The sequence below is a fragment of the Loxodonta africana genome, unplaced genomic scaffold, assembly GCF_030014295.1.
Source record: "Loxodonta africana isolate mLoxAfr1 unplaced genomic scaffold, mLoxAfr1.hap2 scaffold_31, whole genome shotgun sequence".
Taxonomy (NCBI): Eukaryota; Metazoa; Chordata; class Mammalia; order Proboscidea; family Elephantidae; genus Loxodonta; species Loxodonta africana.
In genome coordinates this window covers 1503221-1520622 of record NW_026975029.1, presented here as the reverse complement: position 1 = coordinate 1520622, position 17402 = coordinate 1503221, and positions in this window count along the sequence as shown.

The window sequence follows — 17402 nt, the reverse complement described above, 5'->3', positions numbered from 1 at the left end:
ATCCTGCTTAAGCAGTTATAATGGGGTGAAACTTGAAAACCTGGACTGCACGGATATATCTGTAAAAGGAATGAAAATTGGTGCAACAGTACACACAATTCAAAAGTTAATAGGGCTCCTATTTATTCTACTTGCCTTCTTTAAAATTAGCTTAATTTTCATATCTCAGTATCAATCAAGCAGAAAAACAATACTACCATAACAAATTAATAGTGGACTGACTGGTATTAGTTTTTTTTCTCTTCCAGGATGTTCTGAAATCAGATAGTGGTAATGGTTGCACACCACAGTGAATAGAGTAAAAGCAACAGAACTGGACACTCCAAAATGGTGAATTTTATGTTATGTGAATTATATCTCAACTTAAAAATAAAGACTTAACAATGGTCTTTAGCAGCAATAAGACATTCATCCTTGATCAGGAGCAAGGAGCCCTTTAAGTGATATTAAAGACAAAGAGCACTAAAAATTCTGAGATAGTATCTGGAGTTCTTTTTCCTCTTGGTCTTCCCCTTTCCCCAAAACACCACTATTCTTTTTGCCCTGTCTTCTAGTTTTTCCCAACACTGCTAAATAGGAAAGACATTTTATAATATATCATTACAAAGTACCCTAAATCAGCTGAGAGTTTTTCTCCTTCATCAATCTGATTTGTCCCAAGCTTGGACTTACTGGAAACCTCTCATTGGTGTGAGAACTGCTGGCCTTAAAGTTTTCTTCTTTCAGATCCTCCTGCACCAAGTCAAGTGGGTTTTGTTTCAAAATCAAAACACATCTGAATTAGTTTTTGGAACGGACTTGACGGCAGGGCTCTGATCACACTAATTTCAGGAAAGTATTAAAAGCTGAGTGCAGCTTCGAACAACAAAAGTGGGTCGATTCTCCGAGATTCTGCAATAAACTAGCCCATACCTCTTTCTCCAGCCTCATCTGGCACAACATCCTCAACTTGCACTCTTGGCTCCAGGGACTCTATCTGATACCGTTTCCCATTCTCCCTGCCACTCACAGGGCCTTTGCAAGTGCTATTCCCTCTGCCCAGGGCACGCTGTCTGCCCCTCTTTGCCTAGTTTATTCCCACTCATCTTTCAGATCTACCTGAACCAAATCAAAATATTGGAAGGAGTCGTCAAAACACTGGCCTTGCCGTCTGAAGACAAGGTATTTATTAGGCGTTGAGAAATGAGAGATGGTGGAAAATTAAATCTCTGCAGAATAGGTCCAAGGGCACCCTAGAGGCGACTTCATTTTAAAGCATTTTCATGGAGATCTTGGGAAAGCTAGCGGAGGGACCGAAGGGCTAACCACAGGCTCCCTTCCATTGCACCTGGAGCTAAAGGGAGGGTTCAGAGGCATAGGGAGAGTGCCGGAGCACAGGCAAGAGGAGAATTAAAGGGTCCGGAGTGGGATGCTGGGTCGCAGGAGGGCTGTTTGCTTCATTCCCTCCCACGCTCTGCTTGCCTGTTCCTTCTGAAGGAGCAGCCTCAGGGAGCTTCGCCTTCCCCACCGGGACCCCAGGCGCCACTCAAGGTCCCGCGCCTCCTGGCTACTCACCATTCGGGGGCACTGAGGAACGCTGCAGACCGAGCTGGAGCAGCGCTGCTGCCCAGAGTCCTGGTAGGCGGCTGCGCGGTGGGCCACGGGGGCCGGTTCGCTTGGCAGCCATGCCATGGTCAGGGTGTTCGCGGGTGGCGCGCTGCGGTGCGGGCTCTGGCTGCACCAGAACTGCCTAGCCTGCGCCACTCCGCGCTGCGCTCTGCTATGGGTCACAGGCTTCGCGCTCAGCGGGCGGAGAGGGAGGAGAGCAGATCCGGAAAGGCTTGAGGCTCTGGGGCCTGCAGGGGCTGACGGATCCCCAGGGGATGCAGAGTGGATCCTTCGGCCAGGGAGGTGGCTGCAGCTGGGCTTCGCCTTCGCTCTGGACACCTGGAGACTTCAGTGCCAAAAGGGGCTGCGCACTACGTGGGCGCCGCTGTGGCAGATGGTGAGGGCTGGGAAGGTGAGGAGAAGAGGCTGCTGGGAACCCCCCACCAGTTTGGGTAACCCTTGGTGAGAGGGTGGTGCCATCTGAGAAGCTGAGCCCCCTCTGAAAGGACTGTTAAAGGGGTACTAAGTCTGCCCTTTGCTTCTTGACATTCCACTGGTGTTCTGTTATAAAAGAGGGATTTTTTTTTTTTTTTTCAAAAAGAGAATCCTACATGACAACTGCACTCTAAGGAGTCAAACTCACAAAATAGCAAGATTCCACTTCCCTAAAGCATTTTTTTTTTTAAAGCATAGCTTGGAAGTTGCTCAGAAAGGGCATGTCCAGGGCCACTTCCATTACTATTTCTGGTACCCCTAGCGTTCCTCAGGAGTGCTGGTGGGATTGTCACCTTTATTAGCCACCTCCCAAACCTGGGCTCCATGGCCTGAAGAAGGCCTGAGATTGGGATTTTTTTTTTTTTTAATCTGGTCTTAGGAATCAACACTAAATAAGGGTCCCAATGAAGTCTGCTCTAGAGGTCCTGCCCTGGCCAACTCACCGCCTAGCCTGTACCCCCAACATCAGCATCCATCAGTGGAGGATTTGTATTCTTCAGAGGTGGAGTAATAATGGTCAGTATTGCTATAACTAGGGGCATGGGTGGCACTTTGCAGCTTACAAATCCCTTCCATATTCATGGACTGCCCAACAAATATCTACTGAGTGCTTGCAGCATGTCCTCCCCTGTGCTGGACCCTGAATGAGGCTTAAAATGTCCTAAAATGTTCACACTCGAGTGTGGAAGACAGATACTTAAGTTTGAACAGGTGATTGGTGCTCTGTGGAACAGATGACTCTCACCATCTGATGAACTCAGAAACGGATACTGGAAGAGTTTAATTTACCTACTTTCTTTCGTAGTAACAACTGGGATTGGAACCCAGATCTGATTTACTACAGGCGGACATTTTTCAACTCAATTTGTGAGGGTCAATGAAGAGATATTATCTCCTGTTCTCTCTTCAGGTCAGTCTAAGTGTCAGCTGCAGGGCTCCTATTAGTGTTTAATTCCTTTGGGAAATAAAACTTTGCTTTTAAATACAGATAACTCTAGGATGTTAAATGCAGTGAATCTTGACAGTCATTCACACATAAGTGTAAATTACTTTATTTAGCTTCTTCCTGCCTGACAGCTAGCTGGTACCACAAGGAGTGAGACTTGGCATATCTGGGCAGGAGGGGACATTTTAAAACCTGTTAGTGCTGAGAGTGGAGAGGAGGTGCCTCTGAGCACCTGCAGGAGATACTGACTGACCCACTCAGGATCTGTGTCGAGTACTGCCTTCAGAACACTCAGTTGGATATTACTACCTACATTAGTTTCCTAGGCTGCTGTACAATGTGCCACAAACTGAATGGCTTATGTTGTTGCTGTTAGATACTGTCGAGGCAGTCCTGACTCATAACGACCCTATGTAAAACAGAACGAAACACTGCCTGGTCCTGTGCCATCCTCACAATTGTTATGTTTGAGCCCATTGTTGCAACTACTGTGTCAACCCATCTCCGTGAGGGTCTTCCTCTTTTTCACTAACCCTCTACCTTACCAAGCATGATGTCCTTCTCCAGGGACTGATCCCTCATGGCAACATGTCCAAGGTGTGTGAGACGAAGTCTCACCATCTTTGCTGCTAAGGAGCATTCTGGCTGTATTTCTTCCAAGACAGATGTGTTCGTTCTTAGAACAGAAATTTATTGTTTCACATTTCTGGACGGCGAGTATCTGAAATCAGGCTGTCATCCTTGTTGACTTTAGCAAGAGCTGCGGTGGTGACACAGGCTGCCTCACAGGAGCAGTGGCCATAGGTAGAGGAACACAGTCACTGCCACTGCTAAGGCCGGAAGGGAGAGAAGAAATACCCCAGCATCTCTCTAAGGCTTTGAACTGATTCTTTACTGCTCGAACCCCTGCTGAGAATTTGCATTTTCACCGAGAAGGATTGAATCAGAATCCACATTTTAACAAGATCCCCCAGTGATTCTTATGTATATTAAATTTTAGAACCACCGCTCTACTAGTAAAGGAGCCCTGGTGATGCGGTGGTTAAGTGCTCAACTACTCACTGAAAGATCGGTGGAACAAACCCAGCAGCTGCTCCAAGGAAGAAATATGTGGCAGTCTGCTTCTGTAAAGATTTATAGCCTTGGAAACCCTATGGGGGCAGTTCTACTCTGTTCTATAGGATTGTTCTCAGTTGTAGTTGACCCGATGGCAGTGAGTCTGGTTTGGGTTTGGCTCTGCTAGTGGTTCTCAGGATTGGTCCCTAACCAGCAGCATTAGCATCACCTGGGAACTTTTAGAAATGCAAGTTTTCAGCAGGAGTTAGAACCAGAATGAAGCAGGTGGAAGCCCTGCCTCTCTTTCGTTCTACCCTTCAAGTTTTTGTAGGTACATACTATTGGATCAGTCATGTCAAAGCTTGAGGGCAAAGGAGCACAGGTGCTGTGCCCATGAGTGACCATCCTCCCTGTACAGAACAAGGCAGAGAAAGGTGGAGAGTGGATCTGGGGGGGGCAAATGGAAAACATCCAGCATAGTCCATTTAGTCTTTTTTTTCATTTGGATAAAATAATTTAAAAAAACAGGGACATTTCAAAGCCCTGTCAGCCTGTACTACCTGAGAATGAAGCCAACTCAGTCATGCTATCTTGGAAACTAAATTTTAATACTAACCGCCACCAGTGATCTTTATACAAGGTAAATAGAAACGGGGAGATGTAAACAATTATCATAAAATGTAGATGCTACAGTCCACACTTCCGTAACTGGTCGTGAGTCCTTATTTGGTAATCACTGCTTCCTTTACAGGCTCCTCATTTACTGTTCCCCTTCTACCCTCTGAGGACCTTGGCTCCTAAGAAGTTTATTTTGTTTTTTAAACCTGGTCAAACCAAAAATAAAAACAAAAAACAAACCTAAACCCATTGCCTTTGAGTCCATTATGACATCAAAAAAAAAAAAAAAAAAAAAAACCATTGCCATCAAGTTGATTCTAACTCATAGCGACCCCATAGGAGAGGAGAACTGCCACATAGGTTTTCCAAGGAGCAGGTGGTAGATTTGAACTGCCAACCTTTTGGTTAGCAGCCATCTGATTAACCACTGTGCCACCAGGGCTCCTTCTGACTGATAACAACCTTATAAGACAGTAGAACTACCCCATGGGGTTTCCAAGGCTGTCATCTTAAAGAAGCAGACTGCCACATCTTTCTCCTGTGGAGCCACAGGTGGGTTCAAACGTCTAACTTTTCTGTTAGCAGATGAGCACTTTAACCACTGTGCCACCAGGGCTCCTTTTAAAACTGTTCATGGGTACCCAAACTTTCAGTCCTACTAAGGACCTGTCTTTATTAGGCTGCTAGTCCACCTCCTACTGACCATTATTGTTGGACATGAGATTCACCTTTGGTCCAGACATAATCATCCATGTTCCTATTATGTACCAGCGTTCCAATTTCCCCTTGGCAATCAGAATCAATCACCCCATCCAGTAGAGTGATCTACTCTCCCTGTTGGTTCTGTAACATGAGAAACTTAAAACTACCAGGAAGCAATTTCAGCTCCCACTTCACAGGGCTTTGACTGTGTGTTTATGGATGGAAATATTTCTCCCTTGGGTACCTGGACCTATAAACCCACCAAGGCTGCGAGATGAGATTTAGAACTTTGGTAGGTGTCTTAGTTTTCTAGTGCTGCTATAGAAGAAATACCACAAGTAGATGGCTTCACAAAGACAAATTTATTCTCCTACAGTCCAGGAGGCTAGAAGTATGAATTCAAGGCACCAGTTGCAGAGGAAGGCTTTCTCTCTCTGTTGGCTCTAGAGGAATGTCCTTGTCATCAATCTTCCCCGGTCTAGGAGCTTCTCAGCACAGGTACCCTAGGTACCAAGGATACACTCTGCTCCTAGCACTGCTTTCTTGGTAGTATGAGGTCCCACGTCTCTCTGTTCGTTTTTCTCTTTTATACTTCATAAGAGATTGACTTAAGACAAAACCTAATCTTATAGATCGAGTCCTGTCTTATTAACATACCTGTTGATAATCCCACCTCATTGACATCATAGAGGTAGGATTTACAGCTCATAGGAAAATCATGTCAGATCACAAAATTTTGGAGAATCACACAATACTGGGAATCATTGCATAGCCATGTTGAAACACAGTTTTGGGGGCATGATTCAATCCATGAGAGTAAGTAATAGTAATGTCTTAGAAGAAATATAGCCAGAAAGCTCATTTGAAGCAAGGATGGTGAGACTTTGTTTCACAACTTTGGACATGTTATCAGGAGGGATCAGTCTCCGGAAAAGGACATCTTCCTTGGTAAATTAAATGGTCAGTGATAAAAAAAAAAAGACCTCCAACTAGATGAATTAACACAGTGGCTGCAACCATGGATTCAAATATAGAAACGATTATGAGGATGGTGGGTGCAGGACCAAGCAGTGTTTTATTCTGTTGTATGTACTGTTGCTATGAGTTGGAATGAACTCAACAGTGCCTAACAACAAAAACAGTAATAGTAATGGTAATATGTAATAATATGGTGGCATTCTTATTTCCACCTTTTGGTTCTTAGACCACTATATACTGTCTATGAGGGAAATGACACCTTACATTTGTTGTTGGTATAAGACATATACTGTATGCTGAGGGAGCACCCCAACCTCACAGGATATTGTCTCCCAGATGGTGTCCTAACTGTGACCTCACATTTCAATCAAGCCACGTGCTTCTGGGTGATGGGCATATAGTAAAACTCATGGCATGAGCCCATAGCCCCAGTGCCTTTTCTGTAAGATCATTTTCTTGGTTATAGATGGTGTTATGGGTGATTCTATGGCATAGATGAGGCATTTATGAGTCCACATATGGTGGTGCTACTAGAAGCAAAAATCAAAGGGCACAGTGCATTGGGCAAATCTGCTGCAAAAGACCTCATTAAAGTGTTAGAAAACAAAGATGTCACTTTAAGCAAGAAGGTGCGCCTGACCCAAGCCATGGTGTTTTCATTCACTTCATATGCATATGAAAGCTGGACAATGAAGGAAGGCCAAAGAAGAATCGACAGCTTTGAATTACAGTGTTGGCAAAGAATGTTGAGTGCACCACAGACTGCCAAAAGAATGAACAAATCTGCCTTGAAGTACAGCCAGAATGCTCCTTAGAAATGAGGATGGTGAGACTTCATCTCACATACTTTGGACATGTTACCAGGAGGGACCAGTCACTGGAGAGGGACACCAGGCTTGGTAAAGTCGAGGGTCAGTGAAAAAGAGGAAGTCCTTCAATGAGGTGAATTGACACACTGGCTGCAACAATGGGCTCAAGCATAACAATGATCATGAGAGCAGTGTAGGACTGGGCAGTGTTTTGTTGTACATAGTGTCACTATGAGTTGGAGCCAACTAGATGGCACCTAATAGGAACAAAGTAGAAGCAAGGCTGGCAAGGAAGGAAAAATCATATGTAGAATAAGGATCTATCCCAATGTTGATAAATAACGGTGATAAAAGGTCATGATAAAAGGGCTCCAATGTACACAATCTGTCCCCATAGCCAACATCAGGGGCCAACTGGGGAATGATGCCTATGGAGACCCAGGGTTCTTATTCTGCTGCTGTCAAGTTTAACACTCAGCAGTGGTGATGACCAGATCAATAGCCCCTGGTAACCATTAATTTGTCTCTATGAATTTGCTTAATTTTGTTATTTCATATAAATGAGATCATACAATGTTTTCCCTTTGTGTCTAGCATATATCACTTAGCATAATGTTTTCAAGGTTCATGTTGTAGCATATATCAGAACTTAATTTCTCTTCATGGCTTAATAATATTTGACTCTATGGGTATATGATATTTTGTTTATCTAATTGTTCATCGATAGTCATTAGGTTGTTTCTACCTTCTGGCTATCGTTCATAATTCTGCTATGAGTTTTCATGTACCAGTCTCTGTGTGGACATATATTTTCATTTCTCTTGGGTATATGTTTACTAGAGTGGAATAGCTGGGTCATATGGTAATACCATGTTTAATCGTTTGAGAACTGCCAGGCTGATTTCCAGCTGCACAACTTTACATCTCTACCAGCAGTGTATGAGGGTTCCTATTTCTCCACATCCTTGCCAGCACTTGATGTTATCTGACTTTTTGAGATGTCTTGTAATCAAGAGGTCAGTATTTACCAGTGTCCAATACTTAGGTACTACTAGACTACCAGTTCCATTGACTTGACTCTGACTCATGGACACCCCATGCATATCAGAGTAGAACTGTGCTCCATAGGGTTTTCAATGGCAGATTTTTCAGAAATAGATCTGCAGGTCTTTTTTTTTTTTTTTTTGACGTGCCTTTGGGAGGGAGTACACAGTCAAAGTTTTAGTTATCATTGAAGAATGTTAACTACTTATACCACCCAAGGAAAATAGGCAGGTAGCAACATGCCTTGCCTTGCAACTTGCCTTGTAACCGGCCTTGCAACGTGCATTGCAACCTGTCTTACAACCTGCCTTGCCCTGCAACATGCCCTGCATATTCCCTTGCAAACTGCCTTGCACCTTTCTTGCAACTTGCCTTGAATCTTGCCTTGCAACCTGCCTTGGAACCTGCCTTACAACCTGCATTGCAACTTGCCTTGCAACATGGCCTGCAACCTGCCTTACAATCTGCCTTGCAACCTCCCTTGAAAGTTGCCTTGGCTTCCAAATTGACGTGCAACAGGCCTTGTAACTTGCCTTGCAACCTGCTTTCCAACATGCATTGTAAACTGCCTTGCAACGTCCATTGCAACATGCTTTTCAAATTGCCTTGCAAACTGCCTTACAAATTGTCTCACAACCTGTTCTGCAACTTGCTTTGCACCTTCCATTGCAACCTGCCTTACAACCTGATTTGCAACATGCATTGCAACCTGCCTTGCAACCTCCCATGAAACCCGCCTTGCAATTTGCATTGCCTTGCATCTTGGCTTGCAACATGACTTGTAACTTGCCTTGCAAATTGCCTTGTAACCTGCTTTGCACCCTGCCATACAACCTGCCTTTCAACCTGCCTTGGAAACTCCCTTGCAACTTGCCTTGCAACCAGCCTAGCAACCTTCATTGCAAACTGCCTTACAAGCTCCCTTTAAACCTGCCTTGCAATTTGCCTTGCAACATGGCTTGTTTTGAAAATTGTCTTTCAACATATCTTGAAATCTGTGTTGCAACGTGCCTTACAACGCATTGGAACCTGGCTTGGAATTTGCATTGCAACATGCCTTGCAACTGTCCTTACATCCTTCCTTGCAACCTGCCTTCCCTTTCAATTTTTCTTGCAACCTGCACTGTAACCTGTCTTGTAACCTGCCTTGCAAACTGCATTGCATCCTGCCTTGCAAACTCCCATGAAACCTACCTTGAAATATACGTTGCCTTGCATCAGGGCTTGCAATATGACCTGTAAGTCACCTTGGAAATTCCCTTGAAAATTGTCTTGCAACCTGCTTTGCATCATTTCTTGCAACATGCCTTGCAAGTTGCAGTGCAACCTGCCTTGCAACCTGCATTGCATCATGCCTTGCAACCTCCCATGAAGACTGCCTTGCAATTTGAGTTGCTTTGCATCTTGCCTTGCAACCTGCCTTGCAGTCTTCCTTGCAACCTGCCTTGCCTCCTGCCTTGCAACTTGCTTTGCAGCCTGCCTTGCAACCTGTCTTACAACATGGCTTGTCTTGAAAATGTCTTTCAACATACCTTGCAATCTGTGTTGCAACATGCCTTGCCATGCATTGGAACCTGGCTTGGAGTTTGCATTGCAACGTGCCTTGCAACCATCCTTACAACCTTCCTTGCAACCTGCCTTGCCTTTCAATTGCTCTTGCAACCTGCATTGTAATCTGCCTTGCAAACTGCGTTGCGTCCTGCCTTGCAAACTCCCAAGAGACCTGCCTTGAAATATACGTTGCCTTGCATCTGGCCTTGCAATATGACCTGTAAGTCGCCTTGGAAATTCCCTTGCAAATTGCCTTGCAACCTGCTTTGCAAGATGCAGTGCAACCTGCCTTGCAACCTGCATTGCATCGTGCCTTGCAACCTCCCATGAAAACTGCCTTGCAATTTGAGCTGCTTTGCATCTTGCCTTGCGACCTGCCTTGCAATCTTCCTTGCAAACTGCTTTGCCTCCTGCCTTGCAACTCGCTTTGCAACCTGTCTTACAACATGGCTTGTCTTGAAAATGTCTTTCAACATACCTTGCAATCTGTGTTGCAACGTGCCTTGCAATGCATTGGAACCTGGCTTGGAATTTGCATTGCAACCTGCCTTGCAACCATCCTTACAACCTTCCTTGCATCCTGCTAACATAGTCTCAAGTGCCCACATGGTGCAAGTAGCTCACTCCTCATCAGCATCTCTCTCCAACCCATTGTCCCGTCCAATCCATGTCCGACGAGAAGAATTCTAGAATGGTTCCTGTCCTGGGCCAACAGAAGATTTGGGGACCCTGACCGCCGGGGTCCTTCTAGTCTCAGTCAGGCCATTAAGTTCGGTCTTTTTATGAGAATTTGGGGTCTGCATTCCTCTGTTCTCCTGCTCTCTCAGGGGTTGTCTGTCGTGGTCTCTGTCAGGGCAGTCATCAGTTGTGGTCGGGCACCATCTAGTTTTTCTGGTCTCAGGATGATGTAGTCTCTAGTTCATGTAGCCCTTTCTGTCTCTTGGGTTCATAATTACCTTGTGAGCTTGGTGTTCTTCATTCTACTTTGATCCAGGTGGGTTCAGACTCATTGACGGATCTTAGATGGCCACTTGTTAGCATTTAAGATCCTAGATGCCACACTTCAAAGTGAGATGCAAAATGTTTTCTTAAGAGATTTTATTTTGCCAATTGACTTAGATGTCCTCTGAAGCCATAGTCCCCAAACCCCTGCCCCTGCTTTGCTGATCTTTGAAGCAGTTTATTCGGGAAACTTCTTTGCTTCTGGTTTAGTCCAGTTGCGTTGACCTCCCCTGTATTTAGTGTTGTACTTCCCTTCACCTAAAGTAGGTCTTATCTACTATCCAATCAGTAAATAACCCTCTCCCACCCTCCCTCCCTCCCCACTCTTGTAACCACAAAAGAATATGTTCTTCTCAGTTTAAACTATTTCTCAAGATCTTATAATAGTGGTCTTATACAATATTTGTCCTTTTGCAACTGAGTCATTTCACTCAGCATAATGGCTTCCAGGTTCCTCCATGTTATGAAATGTTTCACAGATTCATCACTGTTCTTTATTGATGTGTGGTATTCCATTGTGTGAATATACCATAATTTATTTATCCATTCATCCGTTGACAACACCTTGGTTGCTTCCATCTTTTTGCTATTGTAAACAGTGCTGCAATAAACATGGGTGTGCATATATCTCTTCGTGTAAAGGTTCTTATTTCTCTAGGATATATTCCAAGGAGTGGGATTGCTGGGTCGTATGGTAGTTCTATTTCTAGCTTTTTAAGGAAACACCAAATCGGTTTCCAAAGTGGTTTTACCATTTTACATTCCCACCAGCAGTGTATAAGTGTTCCAATCTCTCCACAGCCTCTCCAACATTTATTATTTTGTGTTTTTTGGATTAATGCCAGCCTTGTTGGAGTGAGATGGAATCTCATTGTAGTTTTAATTTGCATTTCTCTAATGGCTAATGATCGAGAGCATTTCCTCATGTATCTGTTAGCTGCCTGAATGTCTTCTTTAGTGAAGTGTCTGCTCGTAGCCTTTGCCCAATTTTCAGTTGGGTTGTTTGTCTTTTTGTGGTTGAGTTTCAGGAGAATCATGTAGATTTTAGAGATCAGGCGCTGGTCGGAGATGTAGTAGCTGAAAATTTTTTCCCAGTCTGTAGGTGGTCTTTTTACTCTTTTGGTGGTCTTTAGATGAGCATAGGTGTTTGATTTTTAGGAGCTCCCAGTTATCTGGTTTCTCTTCGTCATTTTTAGTAATGCTTTGTATTCTGTTTATGCCTTGTATTAGTGCTCCTAAGAGTGTCCTTATTTTTTCCTCCATGATCTTTATTGTTTTAGACTTCATGTTTAGTTCTTTGATCCATTTGGAGTTAGTTTTTGTGCATGGTGTGAGGTATGGGTCTGTTTCATTTTTTTGCACATGGATATCCAGTTATTCCAGCATCATTTGTTAAAAAGACTATCTTTTCCCCAGTTAACTGACACTGGGCCTTTGTGAAATATCAGCTGCTCCTATGTGGATGGATTTATATCTGAGCTCTCAATTCTGTTCCATTGGTCTATGTGTCTGTTGTTGTACCAGTACCCGCTGTTTTGACTGCTGTGGCTGTATAATATGTTCTAAAATCAGGTAGAGTGAGGCCTCCCACTTTCTTCTTCTTTTTCAGTAAAGCTTTATTTACCCGGGGCTTCTTTCCCTTCCATATGAAGTTGGTGATTTGTTTCTCCATCACATTAAAAAATGTAGTTGGAATTTGGTTCAGAAGTGCATTGTATATATACATAGCTTTTGGTAGAATAAATATTTTTATAATGTTAAGTCTTCCTATCCATGAACAAGGTATGTTTTTCCACTTATAGAGGTCCCTTTTAGTTTCTTGCAGTAGTACCTTGTAGTTTTCTTTGTATAGGTCTTTTACATCTTTGGCAAGATTTATTGTTATTTTATCTTCTTGGGGGCTACTGTGAATGGTATTGGTTTGGTGATTTCCTCTTCGATGTTCTTTTTGTTGGTGTAGAGGAATCGAACTGATTTTTGTATGTTTATCTTGTAACCTCTGCTGAACTCTTCTATTAGTTTCAGTAGTTTTCTTGAGGATTCCTTAGGGTTTTCTGTGCATAAGATCATGTCATCTGCAAATAGAGATAATTTTACTTCTCCCTTGCCACTCCAGGTGCCATTTATTTCTTTGTCTAGCCTAATTGCTCTGGCTAGGACTTCCAGCACAATGTAGAATGAGAGCGGTGGGTGATAAAGGGCATCCTTGTCTGGTTCCCATTCTCAAGGGAAATGCTTTCAGACTCTCTCCATTTAGGATGATGTTGGCTGTTGGCTTTGTATAAAAATAAAAAATTAAAATTTTGTATAGATGCCCTTTATTATGTTGAGGAATTTTCCTTCTATTCCTGTTTTGCTGAGGGTTTTTATCATGAATCGGTGTTGCACTTTGTCAAATGCCTTTTCTGCATCAATTGATAAGATCACGTGTTTTTTGTCTTTTGTTTTATTTATATGGTGGATTACATTAGTTGTTTTTCTAATATTGAACCAACCTTGCATACCTGGTATAAATCCCACTTGGTCATGTTGGATTTTTTTTTTATATTGTTGAATTCTATTAGCTAGAATTTTATTGAGGATTTTTGCATCTATGTTCATGAGGGATATAGGTCTGCAATTCTCTTTTTTTTTTGTGGTGTTTTTACCTGGTTTTGGTATCAGGGGTATGCTGGCATCATAGAATGAGTTAGGTAGTAGTCCATCCTTTTCTATGCTTTGAAATACCTTTAGTAGTAGTGGTGTTAACTCTTCTCTGAAAGTTTAGTAGAACTCTGCAGTGAAGCCATCCAGGCCAGGGCTTTTTTTGTTGTTGTTGGGAGTTTTTGATTAACTTTTCAATCTCTTCTTTTGTTATGGGCCTATTTAGTTGTTCTACTTCTGGTCGTGTTAGTTTAGGTAGGTAGTATGTTTTTAGGAATTCATTCATTTCTTCTAAGTTTTCAAATTTGTTAGAGTACAATTTTTTGTAATAATCTGATATGATTCTTTCAATTTCAGTTGGGTCTGTTGTGATATGGCCCATCTCATTTCTCATTCGGGTTATTTGTTTCCTTTCCTGTATTTCTTTAGTCAGTCTGGCCAATGGTTTATCAATTTTTTTAATTTTTTCAAAGAACCCGCTGTTGGCTTTGTTAATTCCTTCAGTTGTTTTTCTGTCCTCTAATTCATTTAATTCTGCTCTAATTTTTATTATTTGTTTTCTTCTGGTGCCTGATGGATTCTTTTGTTGCTCGCTTTCTATTTGTTCAAGTTGTAGGGACAGTTCTCTGATTTTGGCTCTTCCTTCTTTATGTATGTGTGCATTTATTGATATAAATTGACCTCTGAGCACTGCTTTCACTGTGTCCCAGAGGTTTGATAGGAAGTGTTTCAGTCTCGTTGCACTCTATGAATTTCTTTATTCCCTCCTTAATATCTTCTATAACCCAGTCTTTTTTGAGCAGGGTATTGTTCAGTTTCCAAGTATTTGATTTCTTTTCCCTGATTTTTCTCTAATTGATTTCTACTTTTATGGCCTTATGGTCTGAGAAGGTGCTTTGTAATATTTCAGTGTTTTGGATTCTGCAAAGGTTTGTTTTATGACCTAATATGTGATCTATTTTAGAGAATGTTCCACATGCACTAGAAAAAAAGTATACAATGCAGCTGTTGGGTGGAGTGTTCTGTATAAGTCTATGAGGTCAAGTTGGTTGACTGCAGCAATTAGATCTTCCATGTCTCTATTGAGCGTCTTACTGGAAGTCTTATCCTTCACCGAAAGTGGTGTGTTGAAGTCTCCTACTATAATTGTGGAGGTGTCTATCTCACTTCAATTCTGTTGAAGTTTGTTTTATGTATTGTACTGCCCTGTCATTGGGTGCATAAATATTTAATATGGTTATATCTTCCTGGTCAATTGTCCCTTTAATCATTATGTAGTGTCCTTCTTTATCCTTTGTGGTGGATTTAACTTTAAAGTCTATTTTGTCTGAAATTAATATTGCCACTCCTGCTGTTTTTTGATTGTTGTTTGCTTGATGTATTTTTTTTCATCCTTTGAGATTTAGTTTGTGTCTCTACGTCTAAGGTGTGTCTCTTGTAGGCAGCATATAGATGGATCATGTTTTTTTATCCAGTCTGTGACTTTCTGTCTCTTTATTGGTGCATTTAGTCTATTTACATTCAGTGTAATTATAGATAAGTATGAATTTAGTGCTGCCATTTTGATGCCTTTTTCTGTGTGTTGTTGATAATTTCATTTTTCCACTTACTTTTTTTGTGCTGAGAAGTTTTTCTTTATAAATTGTGTGTTCCTCATTTTCATAGTAGTTGAATTTATTTTTGCTGAGTCGTTACATTTATCTTGGTTTTCGTTTTGAAGTATGGAATTGTTAGACCTCTTTGTTGTTACCTTAATATTTACTTCTATTTTTCTGAGTAAAAACCTAATTTGTATCATCCTATATCTCCATGTTTTCCTCTCCATATGGAAGATCTATGCCCCTGTATTTAGTCCCTCTTTTTTGATTATTGTAATCTTTTACATAACTACTTCAATGATTCCCTGTTTTGAGCATTTTTTCTTTTTTAAATAAATCATATTTTGTTTTTGTGTTTTCCCTATTTGAGTTTACATCAGGATGTTCTGTTCTGTGACTTTGTTTTGTATTTGTATCTGATATTATTGATTTTCTGACCAAAGAATTTCCTTTAGTAGTTCTTGTAGCTTTGGTTTGGATTTTGCAAATTCTCTAAGCTTGTGCTTATCCATAAATGTTTTAATTTCGCCTTCATATTTGAGAGAGAGTTTTGCTGGATATATGATCCTTGGTTGGCAGTTTTTCTCCTTCAGTGCTCTATATATGTCATCCCATTGCCTTCTTGACTGCATGGTTTCTGCTGAGTAGTCAGAACTTATTCTTATTGATTCTCCTTTGTAGGTAACTTTTCGTTTATCCCTGGCTGCTTTTCAGATTTTTTCTTTATCTTTGGTTTTGGCAAATTTGATGATAATATGCTTTGGTGATTTTCTTTTGGGATCTATCTTGTATGGTGTTCGATGAGCATCTTGTATAGATATCCTTTCATCTTTCACGATGCCAGGGTAGTTTTCTGCCAACAGATCTTCAACTATTCTCCCTGTATTTTCTGTTTTCCCTCCCTGTTCTGGAACTCCAAACACATGCAAGTTATTCTTCTTGATAGAGTCCCACATGATTTTTAGGGTTTCTTCATTTTTTTAAATTCTTTTATCTGATTTTTCTTCAACTATATATAAAAAAAAACACTTTTTTTTATATTGGTGTCAATTGCTTTATCCTCTAACTCCCCCACTCTGCATTCCAGTTCCTCAATTCTGCTCCTCTGACTTTCTATGGAGTTGTCTAATTCTGTAATTTTATTATTAATCTTTTGGATTTCTGAATGCTGTCTCTCTATGGATTCTTGCAGCTCATTGATTTTTTTCACTATGTTCTTGAATAATCTTTTTGATTTCTTTCAACTGCTTTATCAGTGTGTTCCTTGGCTTTTTCTGTAGATTTCCTTATTTCATTTCTGAGGTCATACCTGATGTCTTCAAGCATTTTGTGTATTGTTTTTTTATATTCTACATCTGGCAATTCCAGGAATGTATCTTCATTTGGGAAAGATTTTGACTCTTTGATTTCGGGGTTTGTAGAAGCAATCATGGTCTGCTTCTTTATGTGATTTGATATCGACTGCTGTCTCCGAGCCATCTATAAGATATTGTAATAATTTATTTTATATTTGCTCACTGAGGCTTTTCTTCTTTTTTTGGTTTGTTTCAATATATCCAGATGGGCTACTAGATTGCGCTATCTTGATTATTGCAGCCTTTGAATCACTTATGTCCTATTACCAGCTGGTTTGAGCAGTTACCAGATATATGAACCTATGAGTTCATTCACTGTTCTTGAGTAGAATCAGCTTAGGTGTGCTGATTGTGGGTCACCTAGTGTGTGGTGTAGGCTGTCACCTCTTTACTTAGAGGAGTAGTGGTTGTATGCACCAGATTCTAGTTGCGGCATGGGGTCACACTCCGAGGAGGGCAGGATGCTGACATCCTTCCCCCACGTACCAGGGAGGTAGGAGTTTCTCTATTCCCAGAGCACTTTGGTGGGTGGGCTGTGCTGCTGTACATTAGGCACCCAAAGCTTGTACCTCTAAAGAGTGGTAGGCGTCACTATCTTCAGACCCCTTTAGCAGGTGGTTAGGGGGTGTGGGTGGAGCTTTAGCCCTCAGTTCCCAGCTGTGGATCAGTGAGGGCTCTGTTTAATAGGTAGAGAGGTATCAGACCTCCAAAACTTGTCTTTCCACTGCTTTGCTAAAAGAATTCAGATCTCTATCAGAATTGCCTTTGCATTATAATAGCCACCTGGTTCCCTGTATGGATGAAAGCCAGAGACTGTGGATCTCTTTTGCTTGGCTGGCACTGGTTCTGTATTATTATTCCAGTTTAGGAAAGAGAGGGAAGGATTTTTCTCTCCCAGATTGTTAATTGCTGCTTCTCTCAGGCCAGGAGAATGGGTTAGAAAAAAAAAAAAAACGCAGAGCACTTCACTCCCTGGCCCAGGAAATTCCAATGTTAATGAAGGCATCTGGGTCAGGGA